Source organism: Hibiscus syriacus, unplaced genomic scaffold (genome assembly GCF_006381635.1).
Source record: "Hibiscus syriacus cultivar Baekdansim isolate YM2019G1 unplaced genomic scaffold, ASM638163v2 tig00112508_pilon, whole genome shotgun sequence".
Taxonomy (NCBI): domain Eukaryota; kingdom Viridiplantae; phylum Streptophyta; class Magnoliopsida; order Malvales; family Malvaceae; genus Hibiscus; species Hibiscus syriacus.
The window spans coordinates 1060069-1073196 of record NW_024063352.1 but is presented as its reverse complement, the minus strand read 5'-3'; the positions used below and the strand labels follow the sequence as shown (position 1 = coordinate 1073196).

Here is a 13128-nt window from a genome sequence, read left to right as displayed (position 1 = left end):
AGACAATTTATAATTAATTTTAAAGTTTGACGATCCCCAGTGGAGTCGCCAAGCTGTCGTAACCGGTTTTCGTCCGGGCACGGAATTTTTATTTGGTTGGAAAAAGTAATGTGGATAAAAAATGGTGTTTTAGAAATATTTTGGAGTCGCCATCGGCTTTTTGGGTTAGGTAGGTCGAATACCTAAAAATTATCTTTTAAAAGAGTTTTAAGAAAACATCAGTTAAAAGATGAACTGATCTGCGTTTATAACCAAAAATTCGTTCTTTTTAATAATAAAAAGGGATTCGTGGTCGGTTACGTTTAGGGAAGGATTAGCACCCCTACAACACCCAAAATTGGTACTTTTTAATTATAAATTGTCTCTATTATTAGAAATTTAAAAATTCAAAATATATTTAATTTATAATCCTATTATTTCAAAATTATAATTATAAGAAAAAAATAATTTATATATATTTATAAATAAAATGTTTATTTATTTAGAAATATCAGAAAAGGACTTCTAGGTGCCTTAAGACAGCTCTTTTCTTCGATATTAATAAATATTAATATAATAATTTAAATAAAATTAAATTATAATTTTTTATAATATTTAATTTTAAAATACCAGAATAGGACATCCAGTTGTATTAAGACTGCCCTTTTCTTCGATATTGAAAAATAAATATTAATATAATTTATGTAAAAAAAATATAAATTATTATTTATTATATATATATATTTATATGACTACATAAAATAATATTTAAATATATAAACAAGTAAAATTAAAACAATAAAAATACAATTAGAACTATATATTTAAAAGCAGTAAAATAAAAGAAAATATTTAAAATTAGTGACTAAATTATAATAAATTTAAAATTAAATACCTAATTCATAATTATTTAAAATTATAAGGATTAAACATGCTATTTTATTTATTAATTTAGTGACTAAAATAAAATTATATAAAAATCGAATATCAGATTAAAATAAATTAAAAATATAAACTCAGGATTAAAATATTATTTATTAAAATTAAGGGACTAAATATGTTATTTATCCTAAATATTTATAAATACGGTTAAGTGCTAAAATATAAAAAAAGAAAATTTAGAAACCAAATTAAAAGGATTATAAATTTGATTTAGTGACTAAAATGTAAAGATTACAAGTTAGGATGGTTGCGGACGGAATTTAACAATTAGTTAATTACAAACAGACCCCTTCCCAAAACGACGTTGTTTGGGGAGGGCTATTTAAATCCAAAACCGGCTGGCCCGAAGGGCCAGCTCTCATTTCTCCTCTCTTCCCTCTCTCTCTCTCTTCTCTGAGAGAAAAAATTCTCTCGTTTCTCTCTAGCTTCCCTCATTGGAGGGAAGCCGGTCACCGGCTGGCAGCCGTCTGCCGCCGTGATTCTCACCGCCGGCCACCGCATCCGGTGGTCGGAAAAAATTATTTTTACACCACAACGTAGATCGGACCGTCCTAATGACGGTTCCGATGCTCTTTTCTCCTAAATAGCTCCCGATCGGAGAAAATCTAAGAAAATACCTTCGGTTTTCGAAGGTTGTTGGTGACGTTTGGAGGCCGGTGGTGACTCCGATCACGGCGTTGTCTTCCCCGGTAAGTTCTCTTCGTTTTCTCCTTGCTTTTTTTTTGTTTGTGGTTGCTGGTTTGCTTGCTTTTTCTTGTTTCTTTTTTTTTTCTTTGCTCTGTTGGTTGCCTCCTTTTCCTTTGCAGGTTGGGTGATGGCTTTATAGCCATCACCGGAGCTTGTCTCGGACCGGTCCTAAGGATGAAAGGCCCGGTGAGTCACCAGTGAGTCACCATAGCTATGGTGGTGACTCACTATAGGGCTCAACGTGGGTGGCTTCATGACGTTCTGGAGTGTCGGCGAAGCTGGTGTCGACGTGGGGCGGCTGGAAGCTGAAGCAGCGCCGCGTGGTCTTCTGGAAGCTACGGCGGCGGTTGGGACGTGTCCCTAGGGTATCATCACCCTAGGGTTTCCTGCTGGAACCATCTGGACCGTTGGATCTAAGTTAGATCCAACGGCTGAGAAGCAAGGCGGCGGCTGGCTGAGATACAAACCCTAAATGGGTTTTAGGGTTTTTTTTTGTTTGGGCCAGTCTGTTGGGCCTATAATATTATTTGTAATTATTTTTTAATAATAATAATAATATATATAATAATTATAATAATAAGTATAATAATAATAATTATAGTAATAATAAAAAAAATTAGTATCTTCAGATATAACTCTTCCCGAATCGACTCAAGAGGCGATTAAACCTTCAAATGAGTTAGGCTCTGATACAAATTGTTGAGTTAATCGATTGACGGATTTGGCCAAGAGGGGGGTGAATTGGTAATTAAAAAATTGGTGGAAGCTTTTGCAGAAAATTGAAAGTAATTGCACAGCGATTTAGAGTTGTTCGACTTTCTCAATTACAGTCTACGTCTACTACCTTAGCTATCCACACTAAGGATTTTCCAACAAATTCACTAATTTGTTCTTTCTTTTGAGGCCAAAGAGATAACCTTACAACACCCTCAAGAATATACCCCAATTCTTGAGAACACTCTTTTCCCAAAGAGAAGATTATAAATTTGCAAACTTACAAGGAAAACCTCACAAGGTAAGATGTTTGCACAATTCTAGAACAAGAAAAGAACACTCAAAGATAATTACAAATGAGCACAAATGGTGTTCTTGAAAGCAAAATGAATATTGAAAGGAAAATTGGCTTGATTTGCACAAACTTGATGTTTGATGCTTTCTCTCTTGTTTCTCTATAATTTCTTTTTGATCAAGGGCTTCAGAACTTGTTTAAATACACCTTGAATCACTTCTGAACGTTAGGGATGATTAGTGAAGATCATATAACCGTTTTAGTGTGAAAACAATTAATAAAACAGTTTGGAGCGTGAGGGGAATCAGTCCCCTCATAGGGAATCGGTTCCCTAAGTATAAAATTCAAATATTTCGACCGTTGAACAGGGGGAATCGGTACCCCCTATGGGGGAATCGGTTCCCTCCGAGCATTCTGGAAATCTCGGAGCCAAACCATTCAGGGGAATCGGTTCCCTCTGAGCAATCTGGAATTTTTGGCTTTGAAATGGTTCGAAATACTTTGAAAGATTATTTTGAAATTGTTTTAAGATTAAACTTTATTTTACACTTAAGTAAGGATTAAAAATGATTTTTGAAATATTTTGAGTAATGTTTTGATATTCGAATAATTATATCGAATATACTTAGAAAATCATTTTGGAAAATCTTAAAATTCATTTAACTTAATTTGTTATATCGAAATATCAAAATGTTTTCAACATAATCGATATAACTAATATTATTATTATTATTTAAAATAATCGAGAATTATCTACTTTGTTGTTACCCAAGTTAATGAAAAATTGGTACCCAACATTAAAAGCCTTTTTGAAACAAAGTGGATCCAAATAGGCCCATTATTAAAATCCGACCTGATATTGACAGCCCTAGCAGCAGCAGCGGTAGCTTCATGTTCTAATAAGTGTCTGTTTGTTTGGCTGTAATTGGTTTTTCGGAAAATGAATTACTGGAATTTGAATTACTGGAAAATGAATTATTGAATTTGAATTCTGGAAAATGAATTACATTTCTGGAAAACGTTTCCGGAAAATGTTTTCTGTAAAATGAATTACATTTTTTTGAAAAACATCTTGAAAACGTTTTATGATGTTTGGAAAATGTTATTTAAACTTTTTTTCCACTAGTTGAAGAGTTTTTTTTCAAAATTATTTATTACAAATATTAAATATAATAAATAATATTATTTATCATAAAACTTAATATTATTATTTTAAAATATTAAAATAATTTATTTATTATTAAATATTATTTTTATAATTTTATTAATAAAATATTAATATTGGTATATTTTAGTGAAATAAAATATTATAAATTATATTAATTATTTATTAAAGTAATAGTGTTATATTATATTTTAAAAATATTAATTAGTATATTTTAAATATCTTTATTAAAATATTATTAAAATATATAAATAATATGATTCATTATTAAATATATAAAAAATTATTATATATTATTAAAATAAAAATATAATATCTTATATTATTATAATATAATTGATTATTTTATGTAATATTAAAAATATAATATTATATTATTAAAAATATTAATTAATAAATAAATAACATTTTGATGAAAATGATATTAAAATATTTTATTAATATTAAATTTATAAAATAAAATTATTTTGAGTATTTATTCTTTGAAGTGTAAAGTTCAAAAAATAACTTACGGAAAATGAATCCGTAAGTCATTTTCCAGAAAACAAAGGAAATTTTGTTACTAGAAAAATGAATTACGTTTCGGAAAACCAATTACGTAAAACAAACACTGTAAAATATTTTTTGAAAAATGAATTACGTGAAACAAACATGGAAAATATTTTCCGAAAAACGAATTACGTGAAATAAACACGAAAATTCAGAAAAAATCAATTCTGTAATTCCAATTACGCAAACATACAGATCCTAAGGGGGTGTTTGGTTCAAGTATTGTGGGATTCACATCCCATGGGAATCCCACATCCCCATGTTTGGTTGGCCGGGAATCTCATTCCCGGTAATGTTTTATTATCAATAGTAGATTTTTTGGGTATATTACGGGGAATGTCATTACCTCCCTTCCCTTAGGTATTGTAACATTAATGGCGTTTTTGGACTAAAATGCCCTTAAATTTTTATTTTTTTTTCAAAAATATCATTCTTCTATCATTGAGTAATAAAAATTCTACGAAGGTTAAATTACAAATTTATCCTTAAATTATTTTAAATTTAAAAAAAATCTATAATTAAAATTTTATATGAAATTCAGGGGTTAATTTTTTTTACCATTTCATTAAATTTTTTTATATTTTTAATTTTGTAAAAAAATTATATAAATATTATGAATTTAATTTTTTAAAGAAAATATATAAATATTTTACAATTTATAATATTATACAAATATATAATAAGGATAAATTGGTCAAATATACATTCCAATAATCTTTTATTCTTTTAATCAAATATGGTAATCTTACATTCCTGTTAAACCAACCAAACACAAAATATAACCTTCCCAATAATCATATTCTCTGATAATCTTTTATTACCCCGCTAATCTTACATGTTACTTCTCATGTCTGAAACCTCTCTAAACCCTTAAATTTCCAAGTCTCGTACCTTTTCTTCTCGCTATCGAAGTTCATTCTTTCGGATTCTCCTGTTTTATTTGAAGGAAAATGGCGGGATCTTCGAAGAAATTTCAGAAGCAAAAACCCGATTTAGGGAAACCGAAGTTCAATAAAGAGTCCAAGAAACAGTTCAAAACGAGGAAGGATTCCAACGGCGCCGTTAAGTATGAGGCTGTAGCTTTGCAGCTTGAAGACGATGTCCCCGACTTCCCTAGAGGTTTCTTTTTATTATTTCTTTTCCTTCAATTTTCTGTTTGCTTCCCTAGAGAAAAAATAGATTGTGCTTAAATTGAATTACATTGATTAATTTGAAATATGGCCGTTAGTTTGGTTTAACGAAACGGTTACCAAATGGCGATTTGACAGGTGGGGGGAGTTCCTTGAGCAAACATGAGCGAGGAAATTCGAGCAGAAGTCGATGCGGAATTTGAGGCAGAGGATCTGGCATTGAATAAGAATAAGAGGAAGAAACCACAGAAAAAGAGCCAGGTTATGTTGGACGACTTGGGTTCACTATTTGGTGATGGCATTACTGGAAATCTACCTAGATATGCAAATAAAATAACTATGAAGGTATAATCCCTAAAGAAACTTTTTTTGCAATTTTAATTTCTTGGTTTTTTTTTATGTTAAGTTGTTTCCATCTAACCATAATCTCTGTCGTATTTTATGATATGGTCCTATTAGTTCTCTTAATGGACATGGGATTCCTGATTTATTCTTCTTAATTAGTTGTCCTATGAGTTCTCTTAATTTGCTCTTTTTTAAACGTGGAATTGTATAAATTAGAATATAATTAGATACAAAGTTTCAACCTTTTGTTATTGCTTTCTTATGTTACCTGCTTTAAATGTTGAATTTCATCTGTTATTTTTTTTTGCTTTTAGTCTTCCTATTGCCTTCCCCCATACATAAGTGTTTTCTGTTCTTATTTGTATGTTATGTCGTGTTCCCATAGTAGGCTATGTAGTGGCATATGATGATTTAGGTCTAACTAGTTTATTTTCCTTGATTTTCATTAAAATTCACCTCTGCTTTGATTAGTTTATATGTGTTAGGATCTTTTCTGAACTTCATAAATGAACTTGGTTTTTGTTTTGGGTGCATGTAGAATATTTCTCCTGGAATGAAGCTCTGGGGAGTTGTTGCTGAAGTAAATGAGAAGGACCTTGTAATTGGTCTTCCAGGTGGCTTGGTGGTCTAGTTCGTGCTGGTGATGTACTCGATTCTGCTCTCAGAAATGAAGTTGAGGTACACCTGCATATAAATGTGTTTCTCAGGGGATATAGTTATCCTTGTCATGTTCTCCCCCTACTTTAGATATCCTCCCATTTTTTTCTTTGCAAGTCATGCATTCAATTGTGGCATTGAGTTTCTTAAGGGATGAACTTTTTCTTGACCAGAGTAATGAAGGGGATTTCCTCAAAAATATGTTCTACCCGGGACAGCTGGTTTCCTTCATTGTGCTGCAGTTGGATGATGATAAGAAGGAGACTGGCAAAAGAAAAATATGGCTTTCCTTGCGTCTCTCTTTGTTGCACAAAGGTTTCACGTTGGATGCTGTTCAAGAGGGGATGGTATGTTTTTTTTAATCGTCCTCTTTGCAGATCTTAAATTCTTATTGTAAACTATCATAACTTTTCTATTTTGAAGCAGCTTTTAGTTAAGCTAACTAAAATTAGTTTATTCTCATTATTGATATTGCATTTCTTAAGCAGATTATCTTGTCTAAAGTGTGTTTGGTAGTTTACTTTGTCTTATTTTATCATCCGCTTGAATAGTGAAAAGGGTTAACCATAAAAATAATTTCTTTAAACACTTTTGAAAGTTTCTAGATATAAATATTATGAATTTCATGAAAAATTTGTTTTTTTCTTTGAACACTTTTGAATGGATTTAGATTCTGTTTATTATGAAGTATTATAATTTATAGTATTAATTATATCGACTCATTTTCAACTATGTGGAGCTTTTAATTGTAAAATGGATTAAAAGAAATGAGGTAGAATACTTTCGTTTGATGTGCAGTACATATGGTGGCTTGTGTGTTTTTTGGTAAATGAAGTTGTGTAGGTTGTTGATTTTGACATAGGTTTTCCAAATTCCAATGAGACATTTCTTTGACTGTGTTGTTTTACAATACACGCTTGATTTTTTTTTATATGATGTAGATCTAGCGACTTTTATTGTATACGTTCATGGGGTATCTATCACTGGTTCTCACTGGATATGTACAAAGCACTGATGATCATGGTTACATTCTTCACTTTGGGCTATCTTCGTTCATGGGGTTTCTATCAAAGGATGACCATGCCGGTATGTATTTTGACTTATTCTATACTTGATACTTCTCCTTCGCCAATTGTCTCTTCCACTATTTTTAAAACCAAAGTAAAATCTTTTGGCTTTTTATTAAAGGATTTTTTCGAAGTTCCTATATATGTTCCATTCTTTGAAAGTAATGAAGTTAAGAATTTGAAACATTGATTTAAATCTTGGTGTGGTTTTAAGAATGTGAGGGAACACATGATGAAAATTTGTTGGAGTTTGGGACGATGTCATAGTTGAGAGATATTTGTTCCTGATTATGATTACTTTAGATCTTTGTCGATCATTAAAATTTAAGAAAAGTCATGCACTGCTAGTTGTTTGCAATCAGCAAAGATGTTGGTCATTTTGGTTTTGAGTATTATCTTTTTCTTATGATGGGTGTGAAGGAGTTAATGTTCAGTTTGAGGTTGGTCTGTAATTGTAGAAACCCAATTTTTTTTTTGTCTGCAATAAGAAAACATAGCTATGCTGAAATATCCATATAGTTTCATGCAATGTTTCCTGGGTTTATGTTACCAAGAAAAGCTTTTCAAAAACTTATAATCATGGTCTTGTTATAATGCAAGTTGTTAAAACATACAAAAATAAGAGGCTTATAGTTGGTTTTAGGAGTTTCCTGGGATATAAGTCGGGACCACTGATTTTTTTCATGTTTCTGAAAACTTCTGTCATGCTTGGGAGGGTGTATACCCATATACCATGTCTCTCTGAACATATTAATATTGCATCCATACATTTTTTTTGGTTAACTCTTTCCTTTTTGGTAAATTCTTTCCATGTTTTTGAAACATTTTTGGCATGGTTAGGAATGGTGCTATATTTTTCTTACTGAACCATTTTCATGTTAGCTTCTTTTAGTAGATTCTCATAACCCATTTGCTCTGCACTTCTCATAATCACATTTACATATAATATACATGCATTTGTTTTGGAGAACAGTTTAATGTTGCTGTGAACTCTTTTTGCTTTCTTTTCAGGAAGCAAGGACATTGAAGTGAAGACAGGACAATTTTACAAGAGATTATTAAACGCATTGATAAAACTCACAAAGTTGTTTATTTGAGTTCTGACCCAGATACCGTGTCTAAATGTGTATTATGGATCTCCTGCCCTCATTTTTATGGTCTAGTTGGTTTCTCTTTTGTTTACACTCAACATTATTCCCTTGGTTGTTTTCTTATGCAGACCAAGGATCTTAAGGGCATACCGACAAAAAGAATGTGGTGCTTATAAGTTATGGCGATGATGCAGGGTACTAGCAGTTGGCCATTGTCAAAGTGAGTAGAAGTAACATTGAAAAAATCAAATGCTAATGGTGTCTCAAAATCTGGAGTTAGTGACTTCAGTAGCTTACACGTTGGAGATATGGTTTCAGGCAGGATCAGGCGTGTAGAGTCGTATGGTTTGTTCATCGCACTTGACCACACAAACATGATAAGGAATGAGTCGTGCCATGCTCTTGCCAACTTGTAAATATCAAAAGAATTTTTTACAACCACTATTTCAACAAGCATCATATCTTTTGCAGGCTGTGGTTTTGTCAATTTCTTAATATCCAACTCTTTTTTTCCCCTTCTCATATATCTATAATCTGGTTTCTTTGTTTAACTGTTTATTTCTATGCTTGTTTTTCTGGTCAGGTTGGACTTTGCCATGTCTCCGAGCTTTCAGATGATCACATCGAGAACATCCAAACTAAATATGCTGCAGGGGAGAAGGTTAAAGCAAAGATATTAAAGGTTAATATCAGTTCTCGGAAACTTTAGGGAAAGAATATTAGGTTATGACATTGTCCTAGTGGCTGAAACAAAATCTGAGTTGAATAGTAGACTGGCTACCTGGAAGACTGCTTTGGAAGAAAAAGGTTTAAGGATCAATATTGATAAGACAGAGTATTTATGTTCAAACTTCAGTAGGGACCAAAACGAAGACGATGTAGAAGTTTGCATAGAAGGACACGTTCTCCCCTCAAAGGATTGTTTCAAGTACCTAGGGTCTATGATACATAAAGATGGGGGTGTAGATGATGACGTTACACACCGTATAAAGGCGGGATGGCTAAAGTGGAGGGCCACTACTGGAGTTTTGTGTGACAAGAAGGTGCCTCTAAAACTTAAGGGAAAATTTTATAGAATGGCAATAAGACCAGCACTATTGTATGGATCAGAATGTTGGGCAACCAAGAAGGATCATGTAAGGAGGATAGAGGCCGCAGAAATGAGAATGCTTCGGTGGACATGCGGTAGGACTCTGTGGGATATGACAACAAACTCTGCTATTAGGATGTCCTTGGGGGTGGTGCCTGTTTCCGAGAAATTGAGGGAAGGAAGACTACGGTGGTTTGGGCATGTCCTTAGGCGACTACCATCTGATGTGGTCAGGAGGGTAGAGTCGATTACAGTCGACGGTGCCAGAAGGAGAGGACGACCAAGGCGGAAGTGGGAAGACTGCTTGAGATCTGATTGATGGATTTAGCCCTTACCGAGGACATGACCTCTGATAGGAAAGTATGGAGACTTAAGACTAGGATAGTCGAGTAGTGTGGGTCACATCTCTAGTGTGTATCATCTCTGTCTTCTTTTACTGCCTTTGTAGTAATTTACATAACTTCTACTTTTTATCCGTTTTTATTGGTATTTTGAAGGCTTAGAACTGGCCTTGCTATCGTTTGAATTCTGTGTATCATTCTCTCCACTTTTGAATTTAGTCGGGTCTTACGTTTCTGTCCATATACAAAGATTACTGCCCATTACAGACGCGCATATGACATTAATGATATTAATGACTGCAGATGAATACTGTACAACTATGTATTAATGTATTTATTTATACATGCATTGCATCTTATCTATATTTTTAATTTTCTGACTGCCGGATGTCTTCCACGGAAGCTACTCTCAATCTGGCGTTGGGGGCAGCCTACTACCCTACCTCCCCCTTATCCCATTGCATATGAGAATTGGGTTTTGTTGTTGTTGTTGTTGTTGTCAGTGTCTATTAATGTTAAGGTTGACCAAGCGTTATAAACCCTTTTTACATGGAAAATTTTCTAACTAAAAGAAAAGTTTATCTTTACATGTATTGGATTCCTAAATTAACTAATAACACATTTTTCGTATTAATTAAACCGCAAACAATTAACTAAAAGAAAAGTTACTTGCATTTTAGAGTACAAATATGAGTATTGATTGGCATAAATCATTGAATGAACTAATTGTTACTTGCATTTGAATTCAATTGGCTTTGTAAATCTAGCGTTATATTTTATTACTTTTTGCTTATTAAATCAACTTTGTGAACAGATTTGACATTAACAATGTGGTAAATCATTGTACCAAGAGGTTATTTGAATAAGTAATGCAGTAAACAGAAAAAAGAATAAACTAAAACAGAAAAATAAGAACAAAATGAAGGTAGACTGTTAAAACAATAGCGTCCTATTAATATCCCTTGAGAGGGTGTATCAGTATGGTAACAGTAACTCCAGGTCCATTATTTAGATATTTTATAATGTTTGTTAAATTATAAAATTAGATAGTGATGGTTAATTGAACATTTTGCATATAACTTTTCCTATATCATCTAGTAGTCTCCCTCGAAGCCTGTAAATTTAGGTTCTTATTTCTTTCTTCTCTTTTAATCTTTTTGTCAGTTGGATGGGCAAAAACATCGGATTTCCCTTGGCATGAAAAATTCATATTTTACTGATGATATTGGCATCACTGAGCAAGGAGACTCTGACGATGACATTGAAGAGACTGATGTCACGGATGACGAGGCAAGATCAATACAGTTGACAGATAGTACTCCTGGGATGAACATCGAGTATGAAAGTGGAGCCAGCTCTGTTCTTTCCCAAGCAGAATCAAGAGCTTCAATTCCTCCACTTGAGGTCACCATAGATGACATTGAACATGCTGATATGGATATTAGTCAAAATCAAGCAAATAATGACGATGCAATCAGCATTGACAAGAAGAGCAAGAAGCGGGGAAAAAAGAAAACAAAGGAAGAGAGATCATTTGTAACCCTTATTCTTTTTTGGTTTTGTCAGTCTAGGGATGGTTGTCCCGACTCTTAACTCTATTCTATTCTTGAAAACTGTCCTTTTCAGGGAGCGAGAAATTAGAGCCGCTGAGGAAAGACAATTGGAGAAGGATGTACCAAGAACTGCTGATGAATTTGAGAAACTTGTTAGGAACTCTCCTAACAGCAGTTTTGTTTGGAATAAATACATGGCTTTTATGCTTAATTCAGCTGATATCGAGAAAGGCCGTGCTATTGCTGAAAGGTATAATTATTTCAGACCCTTTTGTATGATTTTAGAATTTTATGACAACCGAACAAAGTCGTAAATCTACATGATTTAAATTAGATTGTCCATGTTAACATGCTCATTTTACTTATTGTCTCTAGTGGTTTACTTGGGTAGTTGGATGCTCGTGAGACAGATTCTTTAGTCTATAGTTATAGGTCTGTTTTACTGGATGATGTAGCATCTTTGTTGGTCATAGTTTGTAGTTTAGCATTTTGGGTCACTGTGATTCAACTGGAATTTTACTTCCAAAGAATTTATTTTGAATCAGTATGGGAATCCTCCAGAGGTAACATTGAATCTACAATGCATATTTGAATTGAATATTTTTGCTGTTTCAAAATTACACCATAACTTCAATTGTGATGTTATTTCAGGAAGCTGTGCAAAAGGTATTTCAAAGAGCATTGCAGTATTGTGATCCCAAAAAGGTACATTTTGTACTCCTGGGCGTGTATGAGAGGACAGAACAACATAAATTGGCCGATGAGCTACTTGACAAAATGAGCAAGAAGTAGCACTCATGCAAGGTATTCTCTGAGTTCCTGTATCATTTCTTCTTTCCAGAAATTCGATAAAATCTAGTTTTAAAAGAGTAGGAAATTTCAGGTTTGGTTGAGGCAGGTGCAGACGCTATTGACCCAACAGCAGGATGGCATTCAACCTGTTGTAAACCGTGCTTTACTATGCCTTCCACGCCATAAGCACATAAAGTTCATTTCACAGGCAGCTATACTTGAATTCAAATCTGGAGTCCCTGATAGGGGGAGATCTATGCTTGAGGGAATTTTACGAGAGTATCCAAAGAGAACAGATTTGTGGAGCATTTATCTTGATCAAGTGAGGACCTTTTGATTTTTGGTTGTATTATTAATAATTGGCACATACGTTACCATTCTCAATCAAACTTGACAGGAGATTCGACTTGGAGATGAAGACGTGATCCATGCTCTGTTTGAAAGGGCAATTAGTTTGAAATTACCACCCAAAAAGATGAAGGTGCATTTACCTTTTTCTTTTTACTGCCTCAAAATGTTTTCGGATAAGCTGTTAATTTTGTTTTTAATCCTTTCCTGTGTTGGTACTTATGGAGCTGTTCAATTTGCAGTTTCTGTTGACGAAGTATCGTAATTACAAAGAGTCCCGCGGTGATGAGGAAAGAGTAAAATCCATCTTGCAGAAGACGATTGATTACGTTAATAGTATTTGATGTGGAAATATGCAAGTCCATTAAAATTATTACAGAACC

General features: G+C 33.0%; 1 pseudogene; it reads left to right on the top strand.

The window, feature by feature from the left end:
• The first annotated feature begins 5197 nt into the window (after positions 1-5197).
• LOC120181121 lies at positions 5198-13125 on the top strand (annotated as a pseudogene).
• Positions 13126-13128: the final 3 nt, after the last annotated feature.